A 13,136-nucleotide genomic window follows, 5' to 3' on the forward strand; every position below is an offset into this window, starting at 1 on the left:
TCATGACCTAATCACCTCCCAAGGACCCCAGCTCCAAATCCCATAACATTGGGGATTAGTTTTTAACATACAAATTTGAGGGAATATAACATTCAGTGTATCATAAACACATAACCAAATAATAAGAAAACAACCAACCCAGTTAAAAGTTGAACTAAATATTTGAATAGGCACAAAAGATGTATGAATGGTAAATAAGCTCATGAAAAGACCCTCAATATCACTGATAGCCAGGAAAATGCAAAGAAAATGGCAGTGAGATACCTCCACCCTCCCATTTGATTGCCAAAACGCAAAAGTGTGACAAATAGCAAGTATTGGCAACTATAAGAAGCAAATGAATCCTTTTTCTATTGCTGGCAAGAATGTAAAGTGATTCCATCACTTTAGAAAACGGCAGTTCTTATACAGTTAAGGTTATTTACCATATGTTACAGGTTGAATTATGTCCCCCCAAAAAGATATATTGAAGCCCTAACTTCTGGTACCTGTGAATGTGACCTTATGTGGCTATAGGGTCTTTTCAGATATAATCAAGTTAAGATGAGATCATTAAGCTGGGCCCTAATCCAATATGATTGACATCCTTGTAAATGAAAAATTTGGAGACAGACACCTGCAGAGGAGAATGCCATGTGAAGACATAGACACAGAGGGAAGGTGGCCCAGTGGAGACAGGGGCAGGTATGGGAGTTAGGCTGCCAAGGCTGGGGCTGGAACTAGGGCTGTCAGAAGCTGGAAGAGGTAAGAAAGAATCCTTTCCAAGAAACTTCAGAGAAAGTGAGGCCCTGCTAACACCTTGATTTTGGACTTGCAGCCTCTAGAACTCTAAGACAATAAATTCCTATTGTTTTAAACCTCTCAGCTATGGTACTTTGTTATGGCAGCCCAAGAAAACTAAAACACCATCCACTGTATGACCCAGAACTTCCATGCCTAGGTATTTAACAAAGAGAAGTGAAAACATGGAGCTACACAAAAGATTTGTTTACATAGGATCATAGCAGCTTTATTCATATTAGGCCCAAACTGGAAACAAGCCAAATATCCAACGACAAGTAAATGGATATGCAAATTCTGGTATATTCATACAGTGGAATACTACCTAGTAATTAAAAGGAATGAACTTCTGACATGTGCACCAACATGAATGAATCTCAAAAACATGCTGCGAGATAGAGGCCAAACAAAAAAGACTATATGCAGAATGATTCCATCCGTATGAAATTCCATAAAAGGCAAACTTAATCTTTAATCACTGAAAGCAGAAAGTAGAGCTTTTGGGGTGATAGAAATGTATATATCTGATGGTGCTGATGGTTACAGAAGTATCTCATTTATAAAAACTCATTGAATTGAACACATAAAATGGATGCTTTATTCTATATAAACTATTTATTAAGTTAGCCTAAATGTTTATAATAGCAAAGACCTGGAACCAACCAAATGCCCATCAATGATAGACTGGACAAGGAAAACGTGGCATATATACACCATGGAATACTATGCAGCCATAAAAAACAATGAGTTCATGTCCTTTCTAGGGACATGGATGAATCTGGAAATCATCATTCTCAACAAACTGACACAAGAACAGAAAATCAAACACTGCAGTTCTCACTCATAGGCAGGTGTTGAACAGTGAGAATACATGGGCACAGGGAGGGGAGCATCACACACTGGGGTCTGTTGAGGGGGAATGGGGAGGGACGGGGTGGGTAGGGAGGTTGGGGAGGGATAACATGGGGAGAAATGCCAGATGTAGGTGACAGGGGGATGGAGGCAGCAAACCACATTGCCATGTATTACCTATGCAACAATCTTGCATGTTCTGCACATGTACCCAAGAACCTAAAGTGCAATAATACATATGTATACATATGTGTGTGTGTGTGTGTGTGTGTGTGTGTGTGTGTGTGTGTGTGTGTATGGAAAACAGCATTAAAAAAATAAGTTAGCCTAAAGAGGGAGAGCTATTTGCCTGACCATGGTCACACAGTTCTGATGGCCAAGCCAGAACCTGAATCTATCTGAGTCTCAGTTCAAAGTAGCTCTTAGCAGGGAAAAAAAAAACCCACTAGGTCTGTAAAAAGCCATTAGGTTTATACCGACCCTCTTGACACACTTGAAGAGCCTTTTCCTGGATAGTGTTCTTTGCAGCTAGTCTCCAGGGAGAACGTCTTTTCTCAAGGGTTCTATAAGAGCAGAGAGATTAAATAAGAGCCTAACTCAAGCATTTTCAACCTGCCAGGACTTAAGGTGGAGAATAGAGGCCTGGGTTTATTCCCCTTGGGACAGAGGGATGGGGGATCTCAGAACCTGTGATGCACAGGAAACATATAATGTGCCATGTCTATAAGACGTGTTTGTTGGAATGTCCTTCACTGCACACCCCAACAGGCCACGTGGCTGCAGAGGTGCCACAGCAGTGAGTGGTCAGACCATGCCTTGGGTTGGCAGTGTTGCCTAGAGGTCAAGATCCCCCTTTCAGCACAGGCTTACTGACCCTCAGTTTCCTCATCTTTAAAGGAGCACATGACACCCACTTTGAAATTTCACTGTGAGGAGTAAGTGGGATGATGTATGTGAAGCACTTAGCACCACGTGGCACGAGGTAAAAGCTCAATGCATACAAGCTTGTTTTATAATTTGAATATATTACCAAACCTGACTCATTTAAGAGCCTGTGGAGGACCTGATTGAAAAGCTGAGGCCGAGTAGACCAGCTTAGTCATCCACCTTAGCCCTCATAGCAAAGACAGGGCAGATGGTTAGCCTTGACAGATGGCATCTGTTTCTAAAAACCATTTCTGGCAGGATGAGTCATAAAGCATAATAGGGTATGCTTTTTCTTTCAACCTTGAAGGATGAGTATTTAGTTACACCAGATCTTTGAGGATGTTGAGTGCCAGTGTAAGAAGGCTATACTGCATTCTGTGGGTAACGGTGGACCATAGAACATCCTGGAGCAAGGAGTGACCTTATTTTATAATAACCTGGATGCACAGTGATTAATACAAGATATTAACCAATTAAATAAAGCCTATTAGAAAAAATCCCACTTGTGCCCCTACCATCCCAGCTAACAGAAGCCTTCATTCAGAATCTTCCCCCAGGTCAGGAGCTTCGAGAAGGAGTTCTTGGAGGAAATCTTAGTTTATTACAAGTGTCCTTGGGACCAGCTTCCTTCCAGGGCTGCTCTGGTCTGAAGACAGCAGAGCTGACATGCAGGGTGGGTTCTTGTGGGATCCTGGTTCCAAGCAGCCCCCATCCTAGCCCCTCTGCAGAGGTGCTGAGGACATGGGCCAAGGGTCAGCCATGAGGGCTGTACAGTTGGATATTTCTCTGAACAAAGTGTGATATGCAGTGAGGAACCAAGGTTTCCCCCAGACCCTAGAATCCTTGATTATTTAGGCTTAGGTTTGTGGACAAATAACTATTGGTTTTCCCTTCTTTTTTTCTTCCCCCTACCCTTTTCTCCCTTAGCTTTCCAAGCAATACATGCATAAAGCAATCACTAGCACAGAAGGATGTGGGGCAAAAAGCACAAGCATGGCTTCAGCCTCCACGGCTGCCCTGAGCCTGCTTCCCCGCTGCCCAGAGGCTGTCGCCAGTTTGGTGTGCAGCTTATACATTTGCGTGCAGCTATGTCCATAAATGACTACAGAGCTTTTTTAGCATAAATGGAACCATCCCATACATAGCATTCTCCACCTTGCTTTTTCACTTGGCAGCTTTCCATGGCAGCACATAAATTTGCTTCTTTCTCTTTAATGGATGCAAAGCATTTCATAGTTTGCATGAACTACAATTTATTTAACCAGTTTCCTGTTGATGGGTTTTTAGGTTGTCTCCACCTTTTCTGAGGTCACAAAGCATTGTTTTCTATTTGCCAAAGCTCTAGGGAAGGCAGAGATTGTCCAGCCACAGACCCCAAATATGAGCAGTGCAGCTTCTCAGTTGCTGTCCTTTCTCCATTCTCTTCTTGAGGCTCCCCATTCAGCTCAGCCTCTCCTGCTCTTGGCCTTAATAGCATGTGACACTTGGCAACAAGAGCCACTGAGCAGCAGAGGAGCTTCGTTCTATCTCTTATGCAGCTGTATTTCTTTAAGTGCTCTTGTTAATGTTTCATGGTGGATGGCAGTGAAACATGGGAAACGTACCAGCCTGGGTTCTTAAGTATCTGCTCACACTAACTTAATGTATTCATTTATTCAGCGTGACAGTGAAAGTTAAAAAAGTACTGTGAATGCCTAGGCAAGCTTCAGGGGGAGAGTAAGGAGGACAAGAGAAAGAGAACATTTATTAAGCCTCTTCTAAGTGTCAGGCATCTTACATTTGTGAGCTCACGAATACTCCTCACTGTACCCAGAAAGTTGCTGTTAATATGCCCATTTTGCAGATAAGAAAACTCAGGCGAAGCAACTTATCCAAAGACATGTAGACAGGCAGCCTGGAATCATAAACTCATGCTGTTTCTGTTCAACTCTGCTGCCATGGTTGCTGTGTTATTGGAAGATATCAGAGATAGTGAGGCTTGACAACAATAGCTAACATTTACTAGGTGCTTACTGTGTGCCAGGAACCATCCTAAGTTGGTTCATCCTATATGAAGACACTTGTAAAGATATGAGGTAGCGAACCACTGCTATACCCATTTTACAGACAAGGAACACAAAGCTTAGAGAGCTTAAGTAATTTTCCCATGGCAATGCATCCTAGCTGGCAGAGTTGGACTTTGAACCTGAGCAGACTGATGCCTGAGCTCCTGGGCAGAGCCACTCCACTTCCCACACTCCCCTGGATGACCAGACAGGATAGAATCTTAGGGGTGACCACAAATATCAAAAAGCAGCCTCACACTCCTCAGAGCCACTGGTTGGAGAAGGCAGACTGTCTATCTGATCCCTTGGTTTTCATAGAGACAAGCGTCTGATGGGGGATTGGGAGGAGGCCATTTTCAGAACATTTGACTTGAGAAAACCTTTCTGTGCAAGGGTTCTACAGTGTCATCTGGTCTTGCTGTGCTATGGTTATCTCACAGTGCAATTTCAAGCTAAGCTGCTATCTAAACAGCAAACAAAAATGACGAAATGCAGAGCACTGAGGAGTGGCGTGCAGAGCCCACCGTTACCAGGGAGAAGAGCTGTAGGAGGTGCTCTGGGGTCTATTCTCAACAGCAAAGGCCCATCCCTCATCACAGGGGACTCTACCTCTCTGGGTTTTCGTGGTGTGTCAGGTTTTACTGGACTCTCCAGCTCAGCATTCGTCTGGCAGCGGGGCCAGCAAATGCAGAGCCCCTGAGGCTGGAGGCAGCTTGGTGTGTGTGAGGAGCAGAAGGAAGGCCATTGTGGTGAAGTGCCGTGAGTGAGGGGGAGAGGCACAGACAGGAGACTAGGGAGGGAGCACGGAGCCAGATCATGCCCAGTCTTGAAGGTCATGTTAAAATGTTGGATTTCCCTCCATGTTTGAAGGGAAGACATTTATGCTTTAATATGATCTCTCTGGTCCTGATGAGTGAATAAATGGACAAAGAGTGGAAGCAGGGGGACTTGTTAAAAGGGTGAACCTGGGGACCCAGCCACACCCACATCAACTAGATCATAGTCCCAGCTGAGACCCACTGACGTGGATTCTGCATTCCCCGGACTCCTGTGAGAAGCAATGCTCTAGGAAGAGACAATGGCTACATAGACTAAGATGTAGCCATGGAGGACCAAAGAAGTGATCGGATTCAGGATATATTTTATAGGTGGAGCTGGCAGTGTTTGTGATTTGGATTGTGTGTGTGAGGGAAAAAAGAATCAAGGCTATCACCTCAACTTTCCACCTGGGCACCTGGGAGAATGCAGGTGCCATTTACTCAGGTGGATACCCTGGGGGAGGAAAAGGCCTGCAGAGGCACATGGGAGAACCAAGAGTTCTCCCTTGATTGTAATGCATTTTAGATGTGCTGTTGCGTGGAAGTCGGCTCTACAGATTCAGAGCTGAGGGGAGAGGCTGAGGCTGGGGCATATTAAAATCCATAAGAATGCCTAGAAAATATGGATAGAGAAGAGTAAGACCAGTGGCTCAACCTAGCCCTCTGGTATTTAGAGCTGGAAAAAGCAGGAGAGTCTAGTTTAGATCAGGAAGGCCACCATGATTGCCGTTTCTTTCTGAGCATCCAGTTTGTGGCAGATACACACACATGTTTTGTTTGTTTGTACTTCCCGATACAATTCAGCAGTTGGAACTTATTTTCTACATATATATATATATATGCCCATGCTCTTTTGATTATGCCTCATCTGGAGGCGGTTGGTCAGGTTGGCTGTGTTTATTAGGGAAATATGCCCATATCTGAGTTGTTGCCTGTTTCCCACCAGGCTGGTGCTGCCCACTTCCTTCAGCTTTCTGAAATCACTCCTTCTCTGTATTCTGAGAGGGTAAGGAACACATGGGTTAGTGATACCAGGCAGGGTAGAACAAATAGGGAGGTCCTTGAGGGAAAGACTGTGCTAATGTCCCTTACCCTCCAAGCAAATATCATCTGCTGCCCTGTGGCTCCAGACCCCTATGCAGGGAGAAAGTGGGCCAGGGAGGCATGAAGAAGAGCTCAGAGTCTTGAGAGGATGAGACAAGCAAAAGGTCCAAGCAAGGTTCACTCACCAGGAAGGGGATGATGGATAGGAACAGCTCATCAGAGGGACAGGGGCATCGGGTAATAGAGACCCAGGTATTAGATCTGAGAACAATAGGGGACATGAGCTGGGGAACACAGGTATTATTAACAATAATAATAGATCGGGTATTATTAACAACAAAAGCTACTATTTATCAAGCACTTACTATGTAACAGGCACTGTTCTCTCAACTTTAGTTTGCATTATAGTCATTTAATCACAAACAATAATTGATTTTACTCTGTGCTAAGTATTCTACATTTATAAACTTACTTAATTTTTCACAGCAATCCTATGATGTGGGAACAATTATCATCCCATTTCACAATTTAAGAAGCCGAAGCACAGAGAGGTTAAGTAATCACACAGCAAGTAAGTGACAGAGCCAGCATTTGGACGCAGGCTGCCTGACTCCAGAGTTTAGACTTCTAACTATTTTTCTACAGTGAGCACTTAACACATAGAAACTCATCCAATCATCACAACAACCATGTAGATACTATTATTATCTCTATTTTACAGGTAAGAAAAGTGAGTCTTAGGAGGCTATGTGATTTGTTCAAGGTCACACAGCTGGAAGGCAGAGGAACTAAAATGCTGACCTGGTCTTTGCATGGTATCATGGTTCAAACTTTTAACCACCAGCTATAGCATCAGATCCATGATATTTGATGGAAGGTGGAGCTGGCAAAGAGAATGCTTTATGCTGAACCCTTTGAATGTGGAGGCCAGACTCCTTAAATCCTCTTACTGAGGGTAAGATTGGCTCTAGATCTAGGTGAGCCCCAGCGGTATCCCTGAGCAGGATCTCACTGGCTCATGAGAGCTAATAGCTTGGGTCTCTTCCTAATTCTGCATTCACTGACACTATGTTGATTGCTTAAAATCAGCTATGGTGGGAGTATTTACACCATGGAAATCAGAAAACTCTATAAAGCAGGGGTTACTTTTCCATGACAGCCAATATTCAAGTACGTAACTGATTAGACTCAAGCTGACGTTTAGAATCAAGGGTGCTTAGCTGGAGGCACAGGAAGGTGATAGAGTCAGGAAGCCAGGTCCTCCCTCCACCAGTCCTGGGGAAAACAAAATCAGCAAAACATTCGATTCGATAAACACAGGCTTAACACCTAAAAGATGCTCTGTCTTTGTACCATTAGGCCCTGGAAGTACTTCAGTGAGCTAAATAGACATATTCCTGACTTTGTGAAGCTTATAGTCCAAGAGGGAAGATGGATGATATAAAGAAAACTAAAGGAATTTAAACGTACAATTTCAAGTTGTGATAATATAAAAGACACAGAGAAGAATCTAATTGCATAAGGGGTAAGGAAGGTGACTGTAAAGCATTGCCATTTAAACTGGAGACCTCTGGTATGAAACGGAGCCAGCAAAACCCAGGTAGGCAGAAAAACATGGTGAAGGCTGAGTGCTGGCAACAGGGTGGGCAAATGGTGGAGGCCAGTTCAGGTGCAGTATGTGGTGGGCAAGAAGTAGAAGCTATGGCCAGATGGTGTAGGGCCTTGTGGGACAGGAAGGAGTTTGGTGCAAGGGGAAGGCATTGAAGAAGGGTCTTAAGTGGGAGTTAAGGTGCCGGGGGATGATGTGCTCTAATCTATGATGTTAAAAGATGACTTTGGCTCATGTATGGAAAGTAGGCAGGGAGAAGAGTGGTCAGAGAACATGTAGGGAAATAGCAGGAATTCAGGCAAGAGATGACAGTGGCCTGGGCTAAATAGGGACACACTGGAGAGATACGTAGGAAGCAGAATCAACAGGACAAGCTAAGGGTTGATATGGGCTGCAAGATTAGAGAGAGGGTGGACTCAAGGATGATTCATTAGTCTAGATCTCAGTTTCCTTGAGAGATTGGAGACAAGAGGCTCAAACCAGAATTCCTGAGTTTCAGTCCTGACACTGCCATATCCTAGTGGTATAGCCTTGGGCAGGTGACTGAATCCTTCAGAGGTTCAGCTTCTCCAGCAGTAAAATGGAGATCATATTAATTTCTATTTCACAGGGTTGTTGTGATGCTTCAATGAGTTACTCTCTATAGAGTGCTTAGCATAATACCTGAACGTACTGAGCACTACACAAAAGAACTATTATTATTATTATTGCTATTAGTATTAGTCTATTGATCATTTCTCTGCCTACCATGAAGAGACTGAGCCTTTCCAGGCAAACAACTCTTGTTTGGAAAGAAAATGTTCTGAGGAGGAGTGCCCCAGGCATCCTTCTTTCACTGTTTGTGTTCCATTCCCCAGCATGAGTTTGGCAGGCAAAACTGTTCAAGGTAAACACAAGTTCAGTGCTGCAGAAAATATCAGGTTAGGTAGCACGGCAAAGTCTGGACCACAGGAAACAGGCTTGCTTTATGCCAACCTCACTCGGCCACTGTATCCCAGGGGCTGCCCCAGCAAGACTGGCACTTTCTGGCAGACAGGACCTAGATCTGGGAGCTCTTCACCTGTCCGGTTCCTTTTCTCGTGTGGCTCAGGATGAGTCTCCACTGTCACTCACTACTTCCTGGCCTGGACGTTATGGTTCATAGTTCCTGCACTCAACACCCAGGCAACAAGAGGTGGAGTCTAGAAGAAAGCATGTTGGCAGGGAGAGACAGTGGTACTGGGCCATGCCAAGAGAAATTAGAGGTAGGTCCACAGGGCACTAGGGATGGGGAGAAGCCACCTAGGAAGAGCAGTAGATCCCAGCAAGTCAGGATAACCCAACCACCTCCGGCTTCGGACACCTGGACTTGTTCCTCCACCCTCCTGATCCATGTCCCACCAGCCAAGAAAATGTGGACAAGATGTATTACAAAAGTAATAGGTAATTCTGTTTGCTTTCAAAATATAAAATTATAATATTGAATGTAACTTCTAAATGACATGTGTCTGCTGCTCCAAGGTTGTGAAATGAGCCTGAGTGTAGCATGCCCCCAGTCGAGAATGGAGGATTATCCTTCTAACTATAGTAGTAGTAGGAATCATAATAGCATTTTTGTGCAAATGCTCTAAAAATTGAGGGAAATGGGGCTTTTGTTTGGTGCCACTCTTTTTTAAATTGTGGTTTAAAGATACATAAGATGACGTTTACCATTTTAATCATTTTTAACTGTGCAATTCAGTGCATTAAGTACATTCACATTGTTGTGCAAACGTCTCTACCATCTATCTCTAGAGCTTTTCATCTTCCCAAACTGAAACACTGTACCCCTGAAATAATAACCCTCCACCCTGTCACCCCAGCCCCCAGCCCCTGGCAGCCACTATTCCACCTTTTGTCTCTATTAATTCGGTACTCTAGGTACCTCACATGAATGGAATCCTATAGTGTTTTCTCTTTTGTGCCTGGCTCATTTCACTTAACACAATGTCTTTGAGGCTCATCTATGTTGCAGCATGTGCCAGAATTTTTTTTCTTCTTAAGGCTGTATACCCTACTGTCTGGATGTACCACATTTTGTGTATTCATTCATTCTTCCATGAATACTTGGGTTGCTTCTATTTTTTGGCTATTGTCACAGTGCCACCATTGACACTGGGTTTAATGAGGTGATTCAAAGCTAAAAACATCATAACAGTAAAAGGTCTGGGTATTTTCTGTTTGTATAGTATTTAAATTTGTCAGAGGGCTTTAAAACTAAGGTGTAAAGGGAAAAATAAGTGTTTGAAGACCAGACAGGTCTGGATTGTAATCCTGGCTTTGTAGCCTCACTAGCTGTGTGCTCTGGGACCAGTTCCTTAAATGTGCTATATCTCAGTGTCCTTAATGTGTGAAGGAGTGAGGACATTGTGCCCGGTATATTAAATAAGACGACAAGTGTGAAAATGTTGAGCAGAGTCTGACATTTAATACTCAATAGATTTCATTGTTGATTTCATGTTATGTCTATGTATCCACTCAATTCAAATGAGAATATATAGTTAGGCAGGACATTTATCTCATATAATAAGGAAACTAATGAGGAGACTAATTGCCACTCAATTAATTAATGGCAGAAGTCAGATTGGAACCCAGGTCTCTTGAATTTGAGGTGAGGCATGATCAGGCAGCAAGTCACATTTAATGTATATGTCAACCCCAATCAACTGCTAGTGGCTTCCTGGAATGCAGTGGGAAAGTGCTGGATTTGATTAGCAATGTCTGCCCTAGCTGTGGGAATGGGAAGTGGGGCTACAGCAACCACATATCTGGTACCTCTGGCTTAAATTATAGTTTATAGCATCTTTTAAATTCATTTTTTAAATGTCTGAAGAGGAAGATCATCTTCTGCATGTGTTTTTCAACATGTTTATTACAAAGATAATAGAAAAAAAAAGGTCAAATGAATATGAGACTTCCAGTTTACCTACCATCAAAGACCAGCAGGTTGTTACCTAAAGTAGTGAGTAAGAAAAATATTGTGATTGTAACTGATCCCACAGCAGAAGGCTGTTTGCTGTGGTCAGAGTCACTCTGAGTTTCAGACTAAAGCAGCTGCCTCCCCAAGGTGGCCTTACTGCCCGCCCATTGGTGGGGTGAGGCAGGAAGTGGAAACACCTGATAGAAAACTGGTTGGTGAGGTTCATTGCTTGTAAGATCAGATTCCTGCCTCCTTAGGGAGAGAATAGCAATTGTTACTTCTATCTACCTTTCAGCCTTTCAGACTCCATGTGGGCCCCATGCCCCATGTGTTCTTCCATTCCTGCTAACCACCATGTGTCAGGCAGCTGGAGGGATGGCTGTATGGCCCCCAGTTGTCTGGCACCCCAGTGGCACCAGACAGGCCTGCCTGTGAGCCTTCTCTCCATTCAGCTGCTTCCTTAAGATGAAGCTCTGCCCACTGGCTCAGGAATTCCTGTAACAGGATATAGCCTTCCTATAGTAGCACCTGCCTATCTCACCCACACCTGAGACACTCAAGCTTCAGGTCCAGTGCCAGGTGAACCATGCCATTTGGCTACCTTTCCCAGGCTGCACACCCTCCTCTTGCCATTCTGTATCCTCATTTCTTGTACATGGGACCCAGATGCCTGCTAGGGCCTTCCTGACTCACAGAGGACCACTTATAGTTAGTTTGAGTGCCGCATTCCATGCCTTGAGGAGGCCTAAAGCCCTCCCCAGTTTCAGTCAGTTCCTGGTTGGGGAGTGGTCAGGGTAAGCCGTTTGCCCAGTGCCCTGAGATCCCACACCTTTCCTTCGTTGTTTACTGACCCTTCCCCCCACCAGCCCATGTTGACTCTGTTCTCATCATATCTGCTCAGTTAGAAACCTGATCTCTCTCACACAAGATAATGTGTATGTGTGTGGCGTATACCAAAGATTTGCTGGAAAGGCAGAGAGGGGATATGTATTTGAGAAATGCATGTAATTTCATATTGAATATTAGACATGATGTGTGTAACAAATGAAAATAATACAAGCTTATGTTTATAGGGTGCTTATCATATGGTGGGCATTGTACTCAGCATTTTATATACATTATCTGATTTTATTGTCCCCACAAGCCCATGAATTGGACACTACCGTTGTGTCCAATGTACAAATAAAACAGAGGCTTAGAGAGGATAAGAAACTTATCTGAAGTTAAACAGCCAGGAAGTAGCAGGGCTAAAGAACTGAATTCAGGCAGTCTGACTTCAGGGCCTATAATCCAAAAACTGTTCCTGTGGTCCCCTGTCCCTGACCCTTACTGGTATGGACTTTTCATTGTCTGCTCCATTGCCATATAGCACCCAGCCTCATACCTTCCTAGTGGCATGTTCTCTCTTCTTCCAGTTCCCATTGCTTATCCTCCTTCCTTGTTCATATTATCTCCTTCCTTCCAGGTGAACATAGAAACTCCAATATTTTCTCCCTCTATTATTTAAAACAATTCAAGTCTCCCCAGACCTTCACTTCCAGCCTCCTCTTCCATCTTGGATTCCATCAAAGTTCTCAGCAGAAAGAACAAAAGAACCTCACATATAGTAATATCCACATATCTTTGAGGTTAGGCATATGGACTCACCTTCTTATACATGTTTTCTGCTATGGGGGAAGGATGACAACCGTGTAGCATGTGACGACAACCGTGTAGCATGTGACGACAGCTCCCCACTCCCATACCCATGGCAGGAACCGCTAAGTATCGACAACATTCCCAGACCACAGCTTCAGAATCCACAGCAGAAAGCCACTATCAACTTATCTCTTCTGTTACATGAAATGAAGCCTTCCCTCTAAAAGGGTTAGGCCATAACTATATAGGCAGGGAACCAGACCTCCTTTGAAGCCAGAAGGCAAAACCCAACTTCAATCATTAAATGACACCAGCATTTGATAAATGGGCATTAGACTGAAATTGATTTCTTTCTCTAAGCCTCACTCTTTTTTAATTTAGGCTCTTTTGATTGAAGCCTCCTTTGGGTGAGAGGAAAAAGTCAACCCTTCATCACCTGGGTACAGGTCCTATAGCTGGGCATGCAGGCATGGAGGGGTCTTTTG

Source organism: Sapajus apella, unplaced genomic scaffold (genome assembly GCF_009761245.1).
Source record: "Sapajus apella isolate SASKATOON/1434 unplaced genomic scaffold, GSC_monkey_1.0 scaffold47, whole genome shotgun sequence".
Classification (NCBI taxonomy): domain Eukaryota; kingdom Metazoa; phylum Chordata; class Mammalia; order Primates; family Cebidae; genus Sapajus; species Sapajus apella.